Here is a 20,928-nt window from a genome sequence, read left to right as displayed (position 1 = left end):
TGAGGCCTTGTAGACCTTGGGAGGCAGAGGGTGCTGGCAGTCATTCAGCGTGATTTCTGCTGTCCCAAGAAAGTAGTTCTTTAGTTTGCTAGGTCCTGAGTTTTTGATTGTGCATATCTGTTTTGGTTTTGTCCTTTTTTGTCCCTTTTTTCTCCCTTCCCTCTCCCTTTTCCTTTTGGGATTGTATATAGTATTTCAACTGTATATAACTGTACTGTATGTAAATACATATATATTTTAATATAGTTTGGCTAGTCTGGATTTTTCATCGTTTTTTCTCTTTTGCTCTTTACCAGAGGTTTTGTGCTGGGTCTTGGGGACTCATCGGGGAGCCAAATCAAAACTTAGACAGTTGGTTACTGTAGTTCATATTGCTGTTATCCAGGTAAGATGCTGTGCAATAAACCTCCTATCTGTGCAGTAACTTGCAGGGCTATATACTAAGAAAAGCAGTAAAAACTATTTGAAAATGTTATTCAGGCTCTAAATGTTTTAAAACTGCCTTTCTGGGCAGCATGGTAATACTGTACTGAAAAGTTGCATTATTCCTTTGCTTTAAAAGGAAAGTAGGAAGTCAGAAGTAATCCCAGGACTGCAAGTGACTTTTTCTACTGGCACCTGCACTAAATTCTTCTCAAATCTCTTACCAGATGTGCAAAGGTAAGCAGCATCTCAGGAGAGAATATTTCTACAGGCAAAAAAAGGGAAAAAAAAAAAGAGTTCATTTTGTGGAATATATTCTACCATTCTTTTAAGATGCATTTTCATGTGTTTTTTAGAAGCCTGTGGGTTCAGTATTGCTGTGCAATGTACTGCAAGTCTCTGCATGGTAGTTCCACACAGTGAGTGCCAGTGAAACTAAAACTAGGTTCTGCTGCATCTGGTTTGAAAGGGGATAAGATATGCATTTTCCATCATTTAAAATTATTTCCTAACGTGTTTTCCAGCATGTTTACCATCACATTTCCCTTTTTGATCACAAAGGAACAATGTGCATCTCAGGGCCAGAACCCTAGCTGAGCTAGTCATTCAGCAGTAAATATTGGCAAGTGTTGACATTTGAAGTGCCACTGCTGGAACACTTATTTGACCAAGAGAGGTGAAACTTAACACTTTGTACTTGGTGCTATAGCTCAGGAACCTTCCAATTATTTTAATCCCTGTGAGTCTGCACTTCTTTGGAAGCAGTTTGCTCTGATTTGATCTCATCTGCACACCTGCTATTACTGTCCTTGAACATAATCTGTAGCCCACCCCTGTTCTCCAATAGCCCTGAGGCATTTCTTCTTTGCTTGGCTCAGCAAAAGGTTTCTCCCCTTCTTCACCCATCAGTTATTTCAGCAGTCCCCACTAGGTCTGCATTCCTCAAGTTATTCCCCTTCTCCTGAGGATCTTCTCTCAAAGCAGAGGATATTGAAACAACATTGATGCTATGTATGTGACCTTGTTTAAGATCTCTACCCTCTGGCTTTTTACCTCTGAGAAAGGAACCTCTCATACTCTTTGAAGGTTAATTAATATTTGCACAGTACTTTGTCCTTCACTAGCACACTGTGAGTGCCAAGTAGTATTAAATAGTGAGGATTCCAGCCCTGGTGAGGTACAAAGTAAACATCTGTTAGATCTTTTCCAGATATGAAATGTTAAGTCTCTCTTTTATCTAGTGAACTGAAGTGCCCTCTTAAAACTCCTGTCTCTCCTAGGAGAAAACCCAAATGTCTCAGCTAGCTACCAGCACTGAGGTACCTGACATCTGTAAATGCAATATTGATGTTTACCTGTTTCTTCAAGCACTTCTGGAGTTGACACTAGACTTACTTATCTAATGACTGTTTGGCAATGGCAAAGAGATGACAAGCCCCTCACTAGCTCCATTCCTTGTGATTGGTGTCAGCATCCAAACCCAGGGGTGTTTGGAGGACTGGAGGACTACATCTTTATTAGAGATTGCTACAGCACTGCAGCCACTGTAAGGGAATTACACTCCCAAAAGAAACATGAATTCAGACTTGCCTCCTCCTTCTTACACATTTCCTACTTATTAGCTTTGGCTCTCTGTTCCAAGCAGGCTGGCCTCTCTCCATCCCATTATGAGCAGCCTTGTTCTCCCCCTGAATTTCATCGAAACCCTGGACACCTGCAATGGTGGAAAAGCCAAAAGACACTGTGCTGCCATAAGATGTTGTGATCAAGCCAGAACATTTTCTGCTTCTGTGCTAGCATTTACACAGCTAGCCTGTCTCACACCCACAGCCTAGCTGGATAACTCACCCTTGGAGCCACACAATGCCTGGAAGGTGAGCAGGGTTAGAAGACCTCATGCTGGGGGAATCAGCTCATAGCCATGCAGCTTTGTTCAACCTGGTCGTACCTTGTAAACAGCAGTAGGAAATGGCAGGCGTGTGTTAGTGTCTGGCTGAATAACAGCCACAGACCATCAAAGGATTTTTCCCCAGGAAGGCAGAACTGATGGTGGCAGTTGTGTTTGCTCAAATGCTTGGAGAAAGCTGGCACTAATTTTGGACAGGAGCCCAGAAAGAATCTTTTTAATGGGTTGTAACTTGGAATATGTTTGATCTGTGGATGAAAGCACATCCTTTACAGGGAGTAATTGTTAACAATTTTTTTCAAAGAGAGGTGTTTTTTCAGTAGAGTCTGTCAAAAACCTGGGACCTTCCAACCTCTGAAGCTTTGAGCCTCATTATCAAGGGGAGATTTACTGAACTGCCTCGTCAAGAACTGAGGTCAGCCTACGATTCTCCCAGGAATTATATTCAATCATCTCTACCACCTTTCAGTTTTAAACTTGGCTGTTGTCCTGGAGTAATTCTCTTTTCTTCTCCCTCTCACATTTTCTAAATCCTCAGTCCAAGTAATTTAAGCAAATTTTATGATTCAAAGGAAAGCAACTCTCTAATCAACTTGGAGGTCACTGGGCAGCTCTATACAAAACTGTCTGTCTGACGCAGCTTTGCATGATCCTTTTTACTTCATGAACTCTGTTAGGTGGTTTTGGAGCTTGCCAGGGCTGCTGCTTTGTACAAATTTGTGGGACTGATACTCAAAGCTGGAGTCCACCAGCTCAGAGGTTTAAAGGGAGTTCAGGGTCATAGGTCAGTCTTGGCTGTGATCTTGTAGCAGGGATAGTCCCAAGGAGTCTGGTCCCACAGGCAGAGAGAGCCATCCTGTTCTTGCTCTCTGCCTTTGAGTGCATGGGAAGCCTCTCAAACCATCAAAAGTGCAGCTGTGCTGGTACAGGCCTGTATGTTTGCTTTAGTGGATGAAATTACAGCGTTGCATTATCTTCTCTAATTTTTAAGCTTCTCAGATAGAAATATCTGCGGAGATGGTATTGTGCAAGCTGTTCCTCCTTTGCTGTTCTTTCCCAGTAAGATCAGCAAAAAATTCATTTTGTGTACATTTTTTGCTAATTGTTACACACTGTCGATCATCCTTACTATACCTCTGTCTTGTGTTTTGTTCCTCCACCTTCATCTGTGCCCCCAAGAGATCTGTATGTGTTTGACAGACAGCCAGAAGAGCAGCACACAACAAAGCAGCTATACACAGCATAGAGACCACCAGAGAAAACAAGAGAATAGATTTACATTCACCTCTATTTTAAACAGAATTTCCTTAGACTAAATGAGTGTTCATACAGCTGCACTGCCAAGATGTAAAACATCTGCAGTGCATCCAGTCTTTCTCTGTTTTACTAAGTGGGAACATCCATTTCTTACTCTAGGTGATAATAATCTTAGCCCTTGACCAGGTTTATCCTGAGTAATTTGTTAGTTTTTATTGTTTGCATAGATATAGTGAAAAGTACTTGAATAAAAGAACACAGGACAGTTCTCTTCAAAATAAACTTTTGGGTCTGTCCTCTTGTCTACAGCAACTTTTCCTAGGATTTACCCTTTTTCCCTGAACCAGACATCAGCACCACACATTTTTGAGCTTAGTAGTTTCAATGACCCACATTCATGTGTAGTACAAGGATACTTACTAATCTAGAGACTTTGTTAATGACAAACAATTATTTTCTTATCCTGCACATAAACACACACATACACACACACAAGAAAACATATGGAAAAGGGTGACTATCCTGAGAGATCCACAAATTGCATGGACAAGCAGCCAGTAGGAAAAACCACAAACAAATCCAGAGTAAGCTCTTGGTCTATAATATAATTTCATTTGTAAATGTTGAAGTCATTGACTACTTTCTAACAATTCTGTTTGATAGGGTAGTATCTGGCAAGAGTCTTTCTCTGTATAAGAACAGTCTGACCCTGTTAACTTACTATGAAAATTGAGAACAAATGCTTTACTTGCTTGGTGGTGCTTTAGATAAAAGATTTTGGCCACTGAATAAAAAACATTCTTTGTGTGCACATTAGTTCATATTTGACTTTGGATGCAGAAACCTGAACCTGGTGGAGCTCCTCATACGCAAAACAGTTAACAGTCTTTCATGAATCCACATGTACACAAAGACTCAGACAGCTCCCATTTGGGAAAAAAAAAAAAGAGAGAGATATAGGAATCCTGGTTTTAAGGGTCCTTTATTCTCATTTATTAAGAGTCAGTGAGACAGGAAGAGGACACATTCATCTGGAAATCATCTTGCTGGCAATCTCTACTACGAAGATGAAAACCAGTATGATTTACATTAAATTTTATTCCCTGATGAGCAACAAGACCTATTCTATGGACTTTGCTGCAGGAGCCTGATGGACACCTAATGCAGCACTGACCTAAATTCATCTATTTTCCACCTCCACTTTATTTTTGGTGGAGCATGACCCATGTTTAACTGTGCTACCCATACAGTGCCTTATTTGGAACTTTTTCTTGTATGTTACTGTGCATTGTAATCCACAGCTAGGCATGCATAAGTGATTTCATTGTTATCACTGATGATGATAGAAAGATCTTGAGCCAAAATCTCACAAAAGTAAGGTTATGGTCAAAATCAGAGGTTAAATCTGTGGCAGCTTTTTTGTATTTCAGAATGACTTTGTTCCTCAGCTGAAAGGATGAGCTCTTTCTATTTTGCTTTTTATTTTAAAAAAGCACCTATGAGAGAAACAAGATGTATCCTCCAATGTCTCGTACCCCTGCAGAACTGACCTTGCTTTTACACTACAAATGAGCACAATCAAGTAGCTCTTCTGCAGCATATCAGAAAAATCCTGGCAGACAGTGAAGATACTTGTACTCTTTATGCCAGTAAGGCCGCTCCAGGGTCAGCCCCTGAGGTTGTTAGAAAAGTGATAGTTTCTCCTTTTTCTTTCCACGACTTTTGGCCTCTGCTTTGTTTTTCGTTCCACTTTGCATTTTTGCCCATTACCATAAGAAACCCCACTGACTGAAAAATTGTGTCAACAGGGTGTAGGCTATTGTAACGTCTGTTAACAAGCCAGGTCGTGTATATAATAAATATGTTTATGCTCATAGGTGTTGTATATTGTAAAAAAAAAATTTCATGTTCAACCTTTCTGTTTTGTAGTGTAATGCAAGAGCTATTTTTACATAAAGGAATTGAAAGCCAAAATCTGATTTTTATTGTTATTCGTAAAAAACAAAAACCTTTGCAATGTAACTGAAGTTGGTGAAACAGAGCTCAGGGGATTGCAATCATTCAAGCTCCACCTATAAATATATCTCCATCAGTGTCCTTAAATTTCATCTAAATATTTAGACCATATATTTACCCCACTGAAGTTAGTTGCATGCTCCAACAGGGCTGACATTTCCATTTGGGTCTCCCTCAGGTCCTAATTTCTTCTTCCCTCTCTAATGTCCTCCCACATCTTCCTCTATTGAGCGATCTCAAGGAAAGTCTACAACTTAATTTTTTTTCCTCTTCTATGACCACTCTTTTCTTTATGTATAGATGTAGCAGATTATCAAGTGGTATTGAGTGATGACTTAAAGCTCCTCACCTTGGAAGACTTTTTTCTGCTGAGAAGAAATCACTTTTCTCCATCACAGCATCCAAGGATATGGAATGTGTCCTTTGAACCATTTCTGTGAGAGTGCCTTAGGCACCAATAGCAAAGAGACAGGTAAGTAGCAAAAATCACAGCATCATTTCCAAACCCTTTGTATGAAATGACTCATGTTCAGCTAAAGTTGACTCGTTACCATCTGTCTCTCTGATCGTGCTTTTCTACTTTGTTGTGTGTGATATAAAGGCTTGAATCGATAAAAATACTTAACTGCTGAGCTACTTTAAAACTGCTTTTTCTCTTCGTGTCTCTTGACACAATACTGGCACTCAGCAATGAGAAGAATACAACATCTCTCACTCTCTACAACTCCCTGAAAGGAGGTTGTAGCCAGGTGGGAGTCGGTCTCTTCTCCCAGGCAACCAGCAGTAGGACAAGAGGGCACGGTCTTAAGCTCTGCCAGGGGAGGTTTAGGTTGGATATTAGGAAGAAATATTTTACAGAGTAATCAGACATTGGTATGGGCTGCCAAGGGAGATGGTGGATTCACTGTGCCTGGAGGTTCTTAAGATGAGACTGGATGTGGCACTTAGTGCCACGGTCTGGTAACCAGATGGTGTTGGATTAAGGGTTGGACTTGATGAGCTCAGAGGTCTTTTCCAACCCAGTTGATTCTATGTTTCTATGATATGATTCTATCTATACTGTTTGACACAAATTACACCTTTACTGTCACAGTAGCTTCTGCATTGCACACATTATGCATCTGCTTATTTAGCTCAGCCCTGAGTTTGTATCCAGATCTGGAGCTTGCTCACCCAGTCTTCTCTCTGGCTTGTGTTTCAGCCTACTCTTACAGACTATATAGACAAAACTGGCTTGAGCTGGCTTTGCCTCAGCTCTCAGCAAGGCTCACAAGCTCCTTCATACCTTAATGCCTCAAACCACCAAATTCTCACTGGCATCCCCCTGCCAACTTCCACTGGTATCAAGTCTGCAAAGCTGCTCTCCCATTTCAGATAGTATCAGATAGTTTGAAGATCTTATGCTTACAACCCCTAATTGAGTGAAGGACTACCCAGCAATCAACATAACTTTGCAAATGGAAAAAACAAAAAAAATCCAGGTGTCAGCCAGCAGAGCTGAAATCCGGCTGAGAAACATATTAAGGAGTGTAGCTGAATAGCAAAAAAAAATTCGAAAAAAAAAGCCAAAATAAAGCAGCTCAGGAACCTACATCTATCTTGACGAACTCTTGCAAAACCAGTAACTAGCTGTGATCTGGGGTTTGGGAAGAGCTGTGTGTGAATGTGCTTCTGCTCACCCTCCTGGGTAGAAAAGGCTGTTCGTGTTCCTGTGTATCAAGGACCAGACATCAGGACAGCCTGACCCAAACAAACCTTTCTGCTCATCTCTCTCTGGGCTTTTCAAGCCCTCTGGCCCCTTCTGTTTGCTCACAGCCCATCAGACTCAGAGGTGCAAAATGAACTTAGGTGATTTCTGTATTGAATCTAAGCCAAGAGGAATTCCAGGTGGTCCCAGTCCAACCTGGCTGGTGGCTGAGTGTTTTAAAGTGCTACATTAAAGACATGGCCTCTCTCCTGGATCTTTTTATGGCATCATATAACATTAAATGGGTCTTTAGTAAATGAGCAGAAGCCATACTCTCAAATATATGCTCTAGTTTCTAGAGAGGGATCTGAACAAGCAGGCATTCCCCAAACCTCTCATCACTCACTAAAGACTAGAAATAAGTACAGTAGGGACATACTAATAACATATCATCTCATGCAGCAGAGCCTGATCAGCATCCCTCCCTGCCTCCATCCCTTGCTTGATGGTACTCTCTCCCACTTGTGTCTTCAGCAGATTCACTAACAGCCAGGACAAGGACCAAACAGCTAGGCTGGTTGATTAGGGACTCCACTAACCAAAGACACCTCCCTATGAGCCTGGAGGATTCCCAAAGGGAGATGAGAGCACTGGTACTCTCCTGCAGGGAGTTTCTGCAGTAATATCAACCCCCAGAAGAGGTTTCTTCCACTCAGTCTTCCCATTTTAGTAATTAGTAAATTGGGCAGTGTCACTTAGGGAAAATACTCCCTGTTATCCTCTGCATGCCCCGGAGCAGTACTCTGGGCAACTGTGCTGAGGACTGCAAGACTGCCTGGCCTTTGTGAGCGCCCAGGTTGGCAGTAGCACAGTGCCACGCAGCACACCAGCTCACCTGTGTGTAGCTTGATTCCAAGGTAGGATGTAAAGATGATACAGTACATTCATATAAGGACACAGGAGAGTGCAACAATGAAGCAAGGCTACAAAAAATATATATATATATAAAAAAGGAAACACATTGCCAAAATTAAAGACATTTTAAAAAGTAGCAGCATTCCTTAGTTGTTTCAGTACCTTAGCTGTGATGGGAGGCTCTCTAATTGGTTTTTATGGCTCACCCCAGGCAAACAGCTCTCAGAAAGGCTTTTAGAGCAACAATATTTTTTTCTTGTGTTAAGATGGATAGCAGATACAGAGCAGGTGCTCTAGGAAAGTTGCCTCTTCCCTTGCATACAGTGGAGCAACCCCCCCAGCTTTTGTCTTCTTGCAGGTGTGTCAATCCTCTCTTGTGACAATGCCCTACAGCATTATGTGATGCTAAGGCTGGGGATCAGCCCATTTTGTTCATAAATGATTTTAACATGCATTTTGTTGTGTATTTGAATTAACCTAATTCTGGTTTTTTATGTTCTTTAAAATGAAATTCACTACAAAGCTATTAATTAAATGCATCTTTTCATAATATAATGAAAATTAGCCTACTCTTAACATCTAGTAGCTTAAACACAATAGTTACGAGTGATAAAACTGAGATATAGGGTGTTCGAATTAGTTGGCATGTCTGCTGTTAACTCTAAAGAAAACTCTACAGGCTGCTACCTCTAGATCGTTTATGGCTGAAGAAAATACATGGACACTCAAGAGGCTTATAAGTGGGGTTGCATGTAGTGGGCAGGAGCAGAGAGGTGATTCAGGGTGGTCAGCAGAACAGGTCCTTGTACTCTCCTACAGACATCACCTCGTGACTAAGGATGGTGCATCACCCCAGGATGCACCAATTGTTTGTCTGTGATCTGCTGACAGCAACCATTTCATTGCAGAGGAGCAGGGAGAGCCATGGAGACTGTGGCTGGAGTTTTTCCTGCTGCAAACCAGCACTAAGGCCCTGGGCACTAACCCCTCAGCCCTTCACCTGGAGGGTCTGAGAAAGCCCTTGTTTCTTCCTTTGATGTGATACAGCCAAAGCAGCCAGAGCAAAGAGCTCTTTGACATGGCACAGCTGCACAAAGGTCTCATTTTCCCTAGCTACCCCGTTAGCAGCTTGATTGGAGGGTTTTGCTCTACCCAGCAGCTAAGCACGCAAGGTTTACAAATAGCTTTCCCTTACCGCTGAGTTTTAATCTCTGCTGCAGTAAAGTCCCCAGATAGGTCCCCAGGTAGCTACTGTGAATTATTCCCAGGGCTGCTCATTCCTGTCATCATTCACTTTGATGGCCCCAGCACACAGAAACAGAAATTACTAGAAACTTTTGTATCAAATCCAGTGCCATCAGGAGCTTTCCACACATTGTAGAAAAACCCAGGTTGGTATAGGAAGTTCTTCATTGCTACAGGCAAATGGGAAGGCCTGAGTGATGGCAGAGCCCCTCCTTACCATGAACCAGTTTTGTGCTGCCCCCATACAGGTGAGTTAAAGGTTGACGGAGGCTGACCACCTGCTTATTTTGTTTTTCTGATTAGTGCAAGTGGCAGTGATGGTGTCAACTTATCCTGCCATAGGCAGAATGCTGCAGACCTACTTTGAAGTTTTACAAGGGTGATTCAGGGATCCAAAGAGCGGTGGGGAGCAGAGGCAATAACAGAAGTGAAGTCTGCCTTTATTTCTGCTTCAGAACTATTAGACTGAAGAGCAAAGCATGATCTGAATGACTGGTACTTACATGGGAGTGTGATGAGATCTTGAAACCCATTTTCCAGTAGTGATTTGTCAATAAGCAAGACTTTGAACATAGTGAAGGTGACTGACATCTACAGTGGAGAAAGAAGGGAAGAAAAGAGGTTCAGAGTATGACTGTGATAACCAGAAATGAGATCACCAAGGAATGGCAGAGGGGAGGACAGGGCTTGTCAGCAGACACTGGAACAACTCCGTGCTCCCAAGCATGGTATAAACTTACCTGCAAGAAGTCAGGTGTCAAGGACATGGTGACACTTTCAACACTTGACTTTTTTACTCTTGAAGCCACAAAAAAAGTAACATTTATTACACAGCAACTGTGAATGTTTTGAAAGTACTTGTGAAATCAAGAAGAGAAAACATGAAACAACACCTCTGTATATTTATTTCCACCGGTTTCCATATGGTGGGAGGACTATTCAAGGAGATCTTCCAGGTTTCTTCCATGATTATTCCATAGTGTAAAATATGAGTATTGTGTAGAGGAGGTTAGAGAAAAGAATTTTCTTCTGTTTCGTAGGTTTATAAACTTTTTTTTCCCTGACAGTTGTTCTTTTTTCATCAAAGAAAAAAATAACATTTACTGAATTATGCCAGGTGGCTAATTAAAAATTATTTTAGAGAAAATATAGATCTTTAATAGCATATTGAACTGTTAAGACAACAACTTCTATAATGATAAAACTTTGAAAACTTTTTTTAACAAGGAAGACATAAACAGGGTTTGTGTGCAAAATTAATAAACTTATGTAGAGATTACAAATTCCACAGGGACTCTCAGCTACCACTGGAAGGAGAAAAATTGGGCCTAGGATACAGCTACCCCCTCCCTTCCTTTGTTCCATTTCTGAGTTTTCATGCATTAAGGCTATTTTGAGTTCCATAAACAAACAGAAGAAACAAATCACGAACAATATCCCTAATAAAAATCTTCTCTCCACAGTGACAACGGGAGTTATGTAAGACACTTAAATAATGTAACTCTTAAATGTAAGAATTGAAAGTGTCAGGCTGTTACCATTAGAAGAAGAAATAAGCAGCGTGAATTTAAATATTTTTCTGGAAGTGTCAGCAAATCAGAAAATAAGAACCACTCAGCTCATACTCATAAAGCTTAGAAATAGTCCCAGCACCAGTCCTCAATGTGAGGCAAGTGATGACCACAGCTGTCCTTTAAGTATCAGCCATGAACTCCAGAAAAAAAATTTTACAGACTAATTTCTCCTGTTGTTTGAATTTGGAGGCCAAGTCCAGAAAATATCTTCAAACTAATGTTCAGAAATCACAATGCAGACTCTTATCCATATTTATCCAGTACAAGACAGGTTTTCCCAGCATCCTGAGGACTCCTAGCAGAGTCCAGATCCTGCCTTCCACCCTATTTTCACCATTTACAGGTATTTTCCTGACGCAGTGAAAGCTCCTGTGCTTTACAAGCCAAAGGGAACTTTCTTAGCCACGCATCAGAGAAGGAAATCAGGTAGAAATTTCAGGTATGCAGGACAACCGATGCAATTCACATTTTCCGATCATAGTTACAGGAAAAGAGTCTTGTGTGCAGTATTTCAAGCTGGATTAAATTAATTTTGCCTCTGAAGTTATGTGTGCTGTTGCTTTGGGGTTTCAGTTCTATTTTCTGGATTGGTTTAGTTATGTTCAAGTGAAAACAACGGTTGTCAGGTGAAAGGACATTGTCAGTGAAGGAAACAACGTAGAATAAAGTTGGAAACTGCAATAGCAATAGAAAGAATAATAGCATTGCATCTTGGCTCAGGCATTGGATCAAGTGAGGTAAATTTACTGTACGGTTTGTGTTACTCTTTTTAGTTGAATTCATATCCAAACAACAGCTGGTGCGCAGCAAGTTTTTGGTATTGAATCACTTTTTCATCTCATGGTCATTAATAATTTTCCTAAAAAGGAAACAGGCCCCTTAGTGCCCCTGGTTGCTCCTTGCAGATGTTGCAGCCAGCGCGACACCAATGCCTTCCACCCACCTCTGCCTTACAGCGCCGTCTGTGCTGGGAGCTGGGGGTCCTCGCACCTGCTTATGCTGCTTTTGCTCTGCCAACACTTTAAAAAAATGGTGAAAGCAACATGGTTTCAAACGCCAGTCCAAATCAGTTGGCATCTGCTGGGCTTTCTTGTGGGAAGGGGAACAAGCTCAGAGGTATTCCTCATGACAACCTTTACAGTGCCCTGAATGTCCTCTCTGGAGGATTGTGCATCTGGGGAGGTTTTCACTGGCTTCAAGATTTTCAGGGGGGCTGTGAAGTTCAGAGTCTAACTCCAAGTCCCTAAAGGTCAAATACTTAATAATACTTGGATAAAAGGATCACATGGAAAATGAAACACAGAGAATAACTGAAATATCCTGGAGGGAGGGTACTCTTCTCCAGCATCCACTGGCAGATCTGGCATTGCCACAAGAGACCAGTGGCAGGTGTGAGCACTGGTAGCTGTTCATGTGAGTGCTGTGCAATAGAAAGAAGGTGTCTTTATTCTTGCTAACACAGAGTGAAGTGTTTCAGTAATAACTCTGAAATAGAGAGTATTGCTGCTAGGGAGTGACTGGTGTGCCTGAATGTGTTCCCCTAGTAACATTTCATGTGCTTTAGGGTACCTGAGCCCTCCTTGCAGGGCTGTCAGATCTGACACTGAACTTCTGGGAAAGCAATTGCCCTTCTGGATCAGCCAGTGGAAGTCAGACAGAAAAACAAGGGCAGCTCAAATAATGCTAAACACGCATGTTCAGGAACCTCAGTCATTCCCAGAGGATTCAAAGACATGTCCTTCATTTGCTGTATTGTTTGAGCAATGTGTTCTGTAGCAAAAATAGACACAAAGACACATAAAACTAAAGTTAAAAGCTATTTAACAGCAAAGAACAGTTTTCACCTCAGCACTATGTGATTTCTGGACTAGGGAAAAGTCACCTACTTTTTTGTCATTGTTAATATTCCTTTTTATTAGTGTTAGTCTTTCCAGGTCTACAGGCTCTTTCTCTGGCTCTTGAGGTGCTTTCAGGATAGTTAATCCTGTCCCCTTGCAGAACAGGTAGCTATAATCTTATTTGGCATGTGGGTTGCCAGCAACATTAAATGCTGTGCCATTATGTTACTTGGTAAAAGAGACCAACTCTCGCCTCGCTACAACCTCCTTTCAGGTGGTTGTAGAGAGCAATAACATCTCTCCTGAGCCTCCTTTTCTCCAGGCTAAACAATCCCCGTTCCCTCACCTGCTCTTCAGGAGACTCGTGCTCCAAACCCTTCCCCATCTTTGTTTCCCTTCTCTGGGCACACTTCAGCACCTCAAAGTCCTTCTTGCAGTGCAGGGCCCAAAACTAAACACCGGATTTGTGGTGTGGCCTGACCAGTGTTGAGTATAAGGGAAATGATCACTGTCTGAGTCCTGCTGGCCACAGTATTTCTGATACAATTTCGTGTGAGAAGGACTCTGATGTGCCCCTTGTCACTCTGCCCCTCCTGCCCTTCCATCAAACTCCTCCTAGTTCATTCCTCCTTATTCAAAGAGACTCAAAAACCCAAGCCCAGCTCTGTATTTTCATTTAATTTCTCTCTTCATTAAAGTCCTTTCTCCTCTGCCATACTTAGATGATTTTCTGGACAGTTTTCTTATGGAATATGGTTTCTACATATTCACTCTCTACCTGAAAATCTGTCTTGAATGCAATATTCTTGTAATGAAGAGGGAATGCTCCATCTACATTTACCCTCTCAAAACTTGTTCAGTCTTAAGTGAGACATGTGGCCGTACCTGCATGATCCACAGCTCCAGATGCAAAACCCTGGCAAGCTTTGATCATCCAAGCTTTAGTTGTACTCTTGGAGTTTTCATGTGATGGACTCGCCGTCTTCACCGTTCTCCTGTTTCTACACTAAATATCCTCATGCCTCAGTTATCTTCTACCAAATACAGTATCTGTGAAACTGGGATTTTGCAGGTTGGCAACTTTTTTGTTTTTAACTGTTGCTTTTGAAGGATAATGGTAGATCCCAGCAGACTATTCTTTCCTTCTACTTTTTAAAATGTAAATAATTATTTGAATAGGGAAAAAACCTTCAGATATCCATGGATGGAAAAAGAAATGTCTGGTTCCCAAAACATGTGTTCAACAGATGGTTGAAAAAATGCACTACTCTTTTTCTATTTGAAAAATAGGTTTTAAATCTAATTTTTTAAGAAATCAAACCAGGAGCCAATTTTCTACTGTTTTAAAGCTCGTGCTTTTAAAAATAATTGCACCAAAGTAGATCCTAATTATTTTGCCAATCCTACAGTGTTTTTAACATTCACAGCATTTTGGAACTTTTTCTCAAAGCAAAGAAATTCAAGTGAGTGACCACTTGCAGGGCGGTTTAAATGGTGATCCAGTGTTAGCTGTAGAGGCTCTTTGCAGAGAACAGTTAGGTCTGCTGGTTTTTTCCTTAATGTTACAGTAGTAAAACAAATATGTTTCCTAATGGCACACCTACGTCCTCCAAATAGTGGTTTGCATCTGGTGTTAGCCTTCACAGGCAGCATTGACAGAAGCTGCTCTGAGTGAAAGCCACCTGCAACTTGGAGAGCAATGCCAATTGATGCGTTGAAAGCCCCATCACTGCTATCCTCTGAGTACTGTTTACTGTCACAGAGGCTGCTCAAACAGTGGTGGTCAGAGAATCACAAAAGTAGCGTGTGCTCCCTGGTGCTTTCAGCAGCCTTACATAAAATCCTTCTATTCTCTACTGCCATTAAAGCTGATCTGCAGTATTTAGACATCCAGCTCTTTGGAGAGGATGTACTTCTTATTATTTATTTACTCAAACACAGGGAAACCTCGTTTTCAGAGGGAACATATGCTGATCTAACACTACCATCCTGCTGATCAGACATATTCTCAGAAAATTCTCCCCATTGCAGTGCTCACTATGCTCTCTGATTTTGCTCATAAAACCTAGTTATTTCTAGTTTCAGAGCAAATGCCTCTCCTGCTCTACTTGCTCAGTTTACCCAATGTACCTCAGTAAAGGTGATCTTCTAACTGGTTGAGATAATTAAATTGTTCCACACTGGGTAATCCAGGCAGGCTGTGCAGCAAGATCAAGTACCTATGTCTGCCATCAGCATGGGCAATTTTCTCTAGAATTAGGCAGACCTTCTGAAAAGTGAAGAGCTGTATGTGCTTACAGCCAAAAGAGAACATGACACAGTATGACAGCGTCATGCTGAACCACAGACAAGGGGATGTATAGTACAGGTCCTGTCCACAGTAGCACGTGCCTTAGCACAGCTGTAGGAAGGCAGTTGTGTGCAAACATAAAAAATCCTTGTAAATGTATGCAAGCATATAAAAGAGGCTGGACACAAAATAAAACATACCTCTAGTATACCAAACTTTTCTCCTGAAGCAGCCACTTATCATGAGCTCAAGTCTCTCCTCACGTCATTGTAAGAAAATGTAGAAAGGTCCCTTGCCTCCCTTCTCCTCACCTCTGGTATCCATTTTATTAAAGCAGATCGATTTTCAGGTGGAATATCACCAGAAACCCCTCCCTAATAGAAACACAGGAGACAAGCAGTTGTCACGGTGAGATGCTGGCTTCCTGCTGATAACTTTGTGGTGGCTCAGGCAATTCTCTCCTTATGTTTCCACTGAGATGGAATGATAAAACACCTCAGTGCCAAAGAGGTATGAACATGTGCAGTGATTACAGTACTTGCTTCACTTCCCTGAAGTCGTGCTGTCAGTAGTACTTTTGGACCTGGTTTGTCCCACCCCTGTGCCTATTTCAGTTGCCAGTAGTAGCAAGCCTGAAGTGCTGAAGTCAGAAGGAGCAGAGGAGAGGGGATGGAGGCTGCCCCTCATAAAAGCACAAGGGGGTCATATTCAAGTAAGAAGAACAGCCAGGCAGAAATCACACAGGGTTTCTGCTGGTGCCCTCTCCATTCTGATACGGGCTTTCAAAGGATTGTGAATATAAGGGAAAGAAAGCACCTTGTTCCACCTTTGTTTAATGCAAAACTGCAGATTGAAATCATTGTGTGTGGCTGATGAGAAAATGATGAAAGAACCTTCAAGTCCTTTTTATGGGAATCTTCTGCAATGCGGTGCAGAAGTTATCGACACCTTTTACCAAACCAGTCCCTTAGAGGAAAGGCTGAACACTCATGAATGGTAAAAGAGAAAAGGGACTGCTTTTAATTACAATATTCAAATATTCCTTTCAGTATCAAATATTCCCTTTCAGATTCTGAAAAGATCAACTGCTTGTTACTGCAGCACACACAGCCATGAACATTTTCCTACATAGCATGACTGGGGGGCTATTTAAAGATAAATGCATCTAAGAGGTTCAAGCTGGAAATTTCCAAATTAGTGCTCTTTCTTCCTCCCCCCTTTCTGTCTTGTCTACCTGCATCACAAGCATCCTACTTTTGTGTTTGCCTAATGCATCAGGGTGATGTCCTGTGAGGATTTTAGCTATTTCATCACTTTATACCTGTGGTTCAACAGTAACATTCCAAAGTCCTCAAGAGGCACTTTTCTCTCAACATTATACATCCCCTCAATTGCCTATACGTGGAAAGAGATTCATAACTAACATAGCTGGTGTCACAAAATTCCACCAGCACAGCAGTCAATATGAAATGAGGCACTAATTGTGAACAGCACCTATCTGCTCAAATTACTGTAGGAATGCTAACCTTGGGAAAAGATATTTTTATGCATAAGCTTTTCTGCAAAAGAAATATTACTGGAAGTGAAACAGCCAGGCTTTCAGTTATGCGAATGAATTCTGCTTTTGCCCTTGTTACTGCTGCTTTCACAAAGGAAGAAAATATATCTTCAGACTAACTTATCACTGAAGTTAATAAAAATAAAAAAAACAAGTGGTCATGGTGATACTGAGAGAGAGAAAAAAATATCCAGATCCTGTTATTTTACAGAGACAATGTTGTTTGTTTTGGAAAACAGAAATTTCTCAGATGACTTATAGGTACAAAATGTAATGTGAAAATATTCTCATTTGCAGCAAGTGTTTTTAGTGGGGTCTCTATGCTGTATGGGGTATAACACACAGAAAACTTTTTAGCATACAGAGAGAAGTATTTTTCCAAACACATGTCACAAGGGACTAATTTTAGGGTATTTCTGTGCCACTTGCTTCTACCAAAATCCATACATGTTTTGCTGCATATGCAAAAGAATCTGGCTTTCAGAGGTGGCTCCTGTCATGAGGATCCTGCAGCCTAAAGACCAGCCACCCTGGACAGCACTTTGGGTTCAGGACAAGAATGTGGTTTTAAGACTTGTCAACACGAAGCTCAGCACAAAACAATTCCCTGGGAACAAAACAACAGCAGAGAAGAGAACCTGTTTTAGGGATTTGGAGAGACAAAACAGAGAAAGGATGCCAATTGCATCCACCAGCAAACTAATTAGTACAAACTAATGATCTTGATGACAACAGTGTAATCCCAGACCCAAGCAAAATATTCTTTTCCCAGAATAATCTGTCCCTTGCAATCTGAAGATTGTGTAAATTTTCCAAGGGAAAAAATTATGGAAAAAAAAAAGGATTAAATCAAAGAATTCTCAAGTCTGGGAAAATAGTTTTCATAGGTTTTTAACTCCATCTTTAACTCCATAATGGACTGTTTTAGAGAGTGCTACCATTTGTTTCAGCGAACTGTTGGCTAGGATTTATTTCTTCTCTCACAAAAACCTCCTACCTGGAGAGGAGGAAGTGTTTTTGAATCATACTGCTGACCAGAATAGTTCCGTATTTCTCAGCATGCCATTTCTATTAGAGGTACATGTTTTCCCACTGCACTTGAGAGCTATTCAGTATCAAAACCCCTCATGAATTATACACTCAGATCTCACTAACAAAATGTTCTCATGTTTACTCACTGTACAGTTTACTTCTCAAAAATCTGGTTAAATTACCTTTCGATGCCAACAGACTCTTCAAAGGGACGTGGGTCCTGTGTTCATTTTCAAAACACAAGCAATCAGCTGAATCTAGGGGTTTTGTTCTCATCCTTCATGAATTCCCTGAACCGCAGTTTTAGGTACTTGCTCATCTTTTGTTACAAGGACTAGCAGCAAAATAGTTAAGGTGGTGCACTGTGATGCTTAAGACACATATTCGTCTTTCTCCAGATTCATCCTAAAACCTGCTCCCTATTGACCTGGCTTAAAATAGGTACCTGGCCACAGGCACTGGGAAGTGAAAAGTGGTCAAATACTATGTTAACTTTATATACAGATGCTCTAAAAAGGATGATTGTTACAAAAAGCATAAAAAGTCTACCAACATCTTTAAGACAAAAATATAGTCCCCAGATAAAAAATGGAGTTACTGGAAGCTGAAAAAAATTCCTTTTCCCAGAATCACAGGATGGGTTGGAAGGTATCACTGGAGGTCATCTAGTCCAACCTCCCTGCTCAAGCAGGATTCCCTAGAGCACGATGCTCATGATTCTGTCCAGATAACTTTAGAGTATTTCCAGGGAAGGAGATAGTCACTATGCAAGTAAACGAAATAATGATGCGTTTTAATATTACTTCTATCTCATTCACACGCTGTTCATTACCTGAGCAATCCAAGTTGAAAATTAAACCTTTACATTCATGCTTATACAAGAAAAAAGCTGGGGCAGCAAAAACAAAGTTCAATTAGCAGTTACCGGGCAGCTCAATTAGAAGTTACCTTCAATGAGCTTCACCTGGGCTGTTATAGCCCACTGGCTCTGGGATAGTTCAGCAGCAGCAGCTAGCTAGGTTATTTGGCTTGTACTGTTATTATGAGAAATTGAAACAGTGTTAAAGTAATTATTCTTCAAGACACAAGAAAAATGAGTGTTTTGACTAATGAAACATGGTAAGTGCTGAAGCCTCCATTAATATTATCAACTTTTTTAATGTGTTAGATGATGAAGCATTAAGATATATATAGCATTTGCTGATTTCAGCTCTAAAGAATACTGAACTTTTAAATTTTATTGTTCAAGTGACTGTATCCTAAGTTGCTATTCTTGATAATTTTTTATAGGTTTAAATACATTTTTCTTTAAATTAGGGAAACAAATTCTTTGAACTTGACCTTTGAAGAACTGAGTGACATTGGTACCCTTGTAACTACTTCTATTACTATTTACTGACTGGATTTTTTTTTTTTTTTGCCAGGGGATAAGGGTTAGATGTGGGACAAACATTAGTTTGTTCAAAGCAGCATCCAGTCAGCAGTATGAGCATCCAAAGAAAGTAGTATTCAAGCAGCTGGTCCACAGATTGTCGGTGAGTTTGAAAGCAGCTCTATTTGAGCTATTTCATATTTCCATCTGGTTGCCTTATTGTCAGAAAAAAACCTGCATATAAATAAATCTTCAGTGAATAATGTGGGGGTTTCTTTCCTTTGATGGGCTAATATTCAGTCAGGTTTAGTTTTGGTTTTTTTTACAAATGATTCTGCATTTAACAGTCAGGTAACTCTGAAGAAAGTGTTTCAATCATCTCATGCAGAAGCCCTCATCAAAATATGGGTTGATTTTCCTGACTTAATCTACATGTCACCTCTGTAATTTCGTGTTCTTTCAAGGCAGGGAAATGGCCTTCCTCTTTCACTCTCACTGAAAAGAAATACTGAAAATATTCTCCAACCCAGAACCCAAAATGTGTAGCAAAATTCATTTATCCTCTTGCAAAATAGAGCAAAACCAGTCAACAGAGTAAAAAAAAGTGTATTTTGCTTTATTTACGTATTTACCATTTCACTCTCTCGAGTCCTTTTCTCTGTCCTCAAGGATGGAGGCAAAATAGGAGGGCAAAAGACATGGAGTGTCCACTGACATTACCTAAAGTTATTTCCCAAGCCCCACCAGCATAGTAGGGAATGCTGACCATTACCCAGTCTGTCTGAGTTTCTTTGTCCGTGCTTGGACTGACACTGACCACTCAAGCCAACAACTAGAGAGCACATAACCTGGGAGACCATTCAGAGCTTGACTGGGAAAATTTGCACTGGGAATATTTTCATTCTTCATGGAATGCTGAACAAATGCCCACATAGCAGCCAGGGCACAGTGCCATGCACAGCCACAAACAGGACCCCTCCACTGCCTTGCCTGGGTGACAGAAATGGCACAGTTCTGCCAGAGCAGTGCTCTGTCTCAGCTAAAATACACGTCAGTGTTCACTGAGAATGTCTCTACTCACAAAACTCAGAGAGTGACACATGTCTCAGAGCAGTTCAAAGTGACAACCCAGAGGAGCTAACACGAGACGCTGGTAGGATTAAAAATGTAGTAAAGGTAACCATAGAAATATTTTCCACCTATCTTCCTCTGAGGTAAGGTATTACAAAAAATTCTTACAGAATCAACAGCATACGGTACCTTCTGCCCAGCAACAAGCGATAGGACCTTAGGGAATGGTTTCAAGTTGTACCAGAGGAGATTTAGGTTGGATATTAGGAATTTTTTTTCATGGAAAGGTTTGTAAAGCATTGGAACAGACTGCCCAGGGAAATGGTTGGATGTCTGTACCTGGAAGTGTTCAAAAAACATGGGGATATGGCACTTGAGGACAAGGCTTAATGGCGAGCATGGTCGTGGTGCCAGGTTGACAGCTGGACTTGATCTTAGATGTCTTTTGCAACCTTAACAGTCCTGCAATTCTGTAATAGCAGTGTTACATTAAATAGATTAAGATTGGGTTAATCTGTAGATGAAAAGTAGCTGTCATTAGAGAAAGGCTATGTGATCAGCAGGGATGTTGTTATAAGCTCCAATTTGTTGAGAATCTTTTCTAATGGTATGAAAGCCCAAAGCATCACAAAGTTTGCTGCAACAACAGTAGCCTGAGGCCACCTCTTCCAAACCACTGGATTATCCTTTCTCCCCAATCCATCCTATATTACTATCAATGCCAGATTACTGTGCACAGCTGTT

General features: G+C 41.0%; 1 long non-coding RNA gene across 1 annotated transcript; it reads left to right on the top strand.

Moving 5' to 3' along the window:
- The first annotated feature begins 371 nt into the window (after positions 1-371).
- LOC116784574 lies at positions 372-5,991 on the top strand. The gene is made up of 3 exons (XR_004356141.1): positions 372-385; positions 563-660; positions 5,903-5,991. It is a non-coding gene; the product is annotated as an uncharacterized LOC116784574 (long non-coding RNA).
- Positions 5,992-20,928: the final 14,937 nt, after the last annotated feature.

This window comes from Chiroxiphia lanceolata, chromosome 3, assembly GCF_009829145.1.
Source record: "Chiroxiphia lanceolata isolate bChiLan1 chromosome 3, bChiLan1.pri, whole genome shotgun sequence".
Lineage (NCBI taxonomy): Eukaryota > Metazoa > Chordata > Aves > Passeriformes > Pipridae > Chiroxiphia > Chiroxiphia lanceolata.
This window is presented reverse-complemented; position numbering and strand designations above follow the sequence as displayed.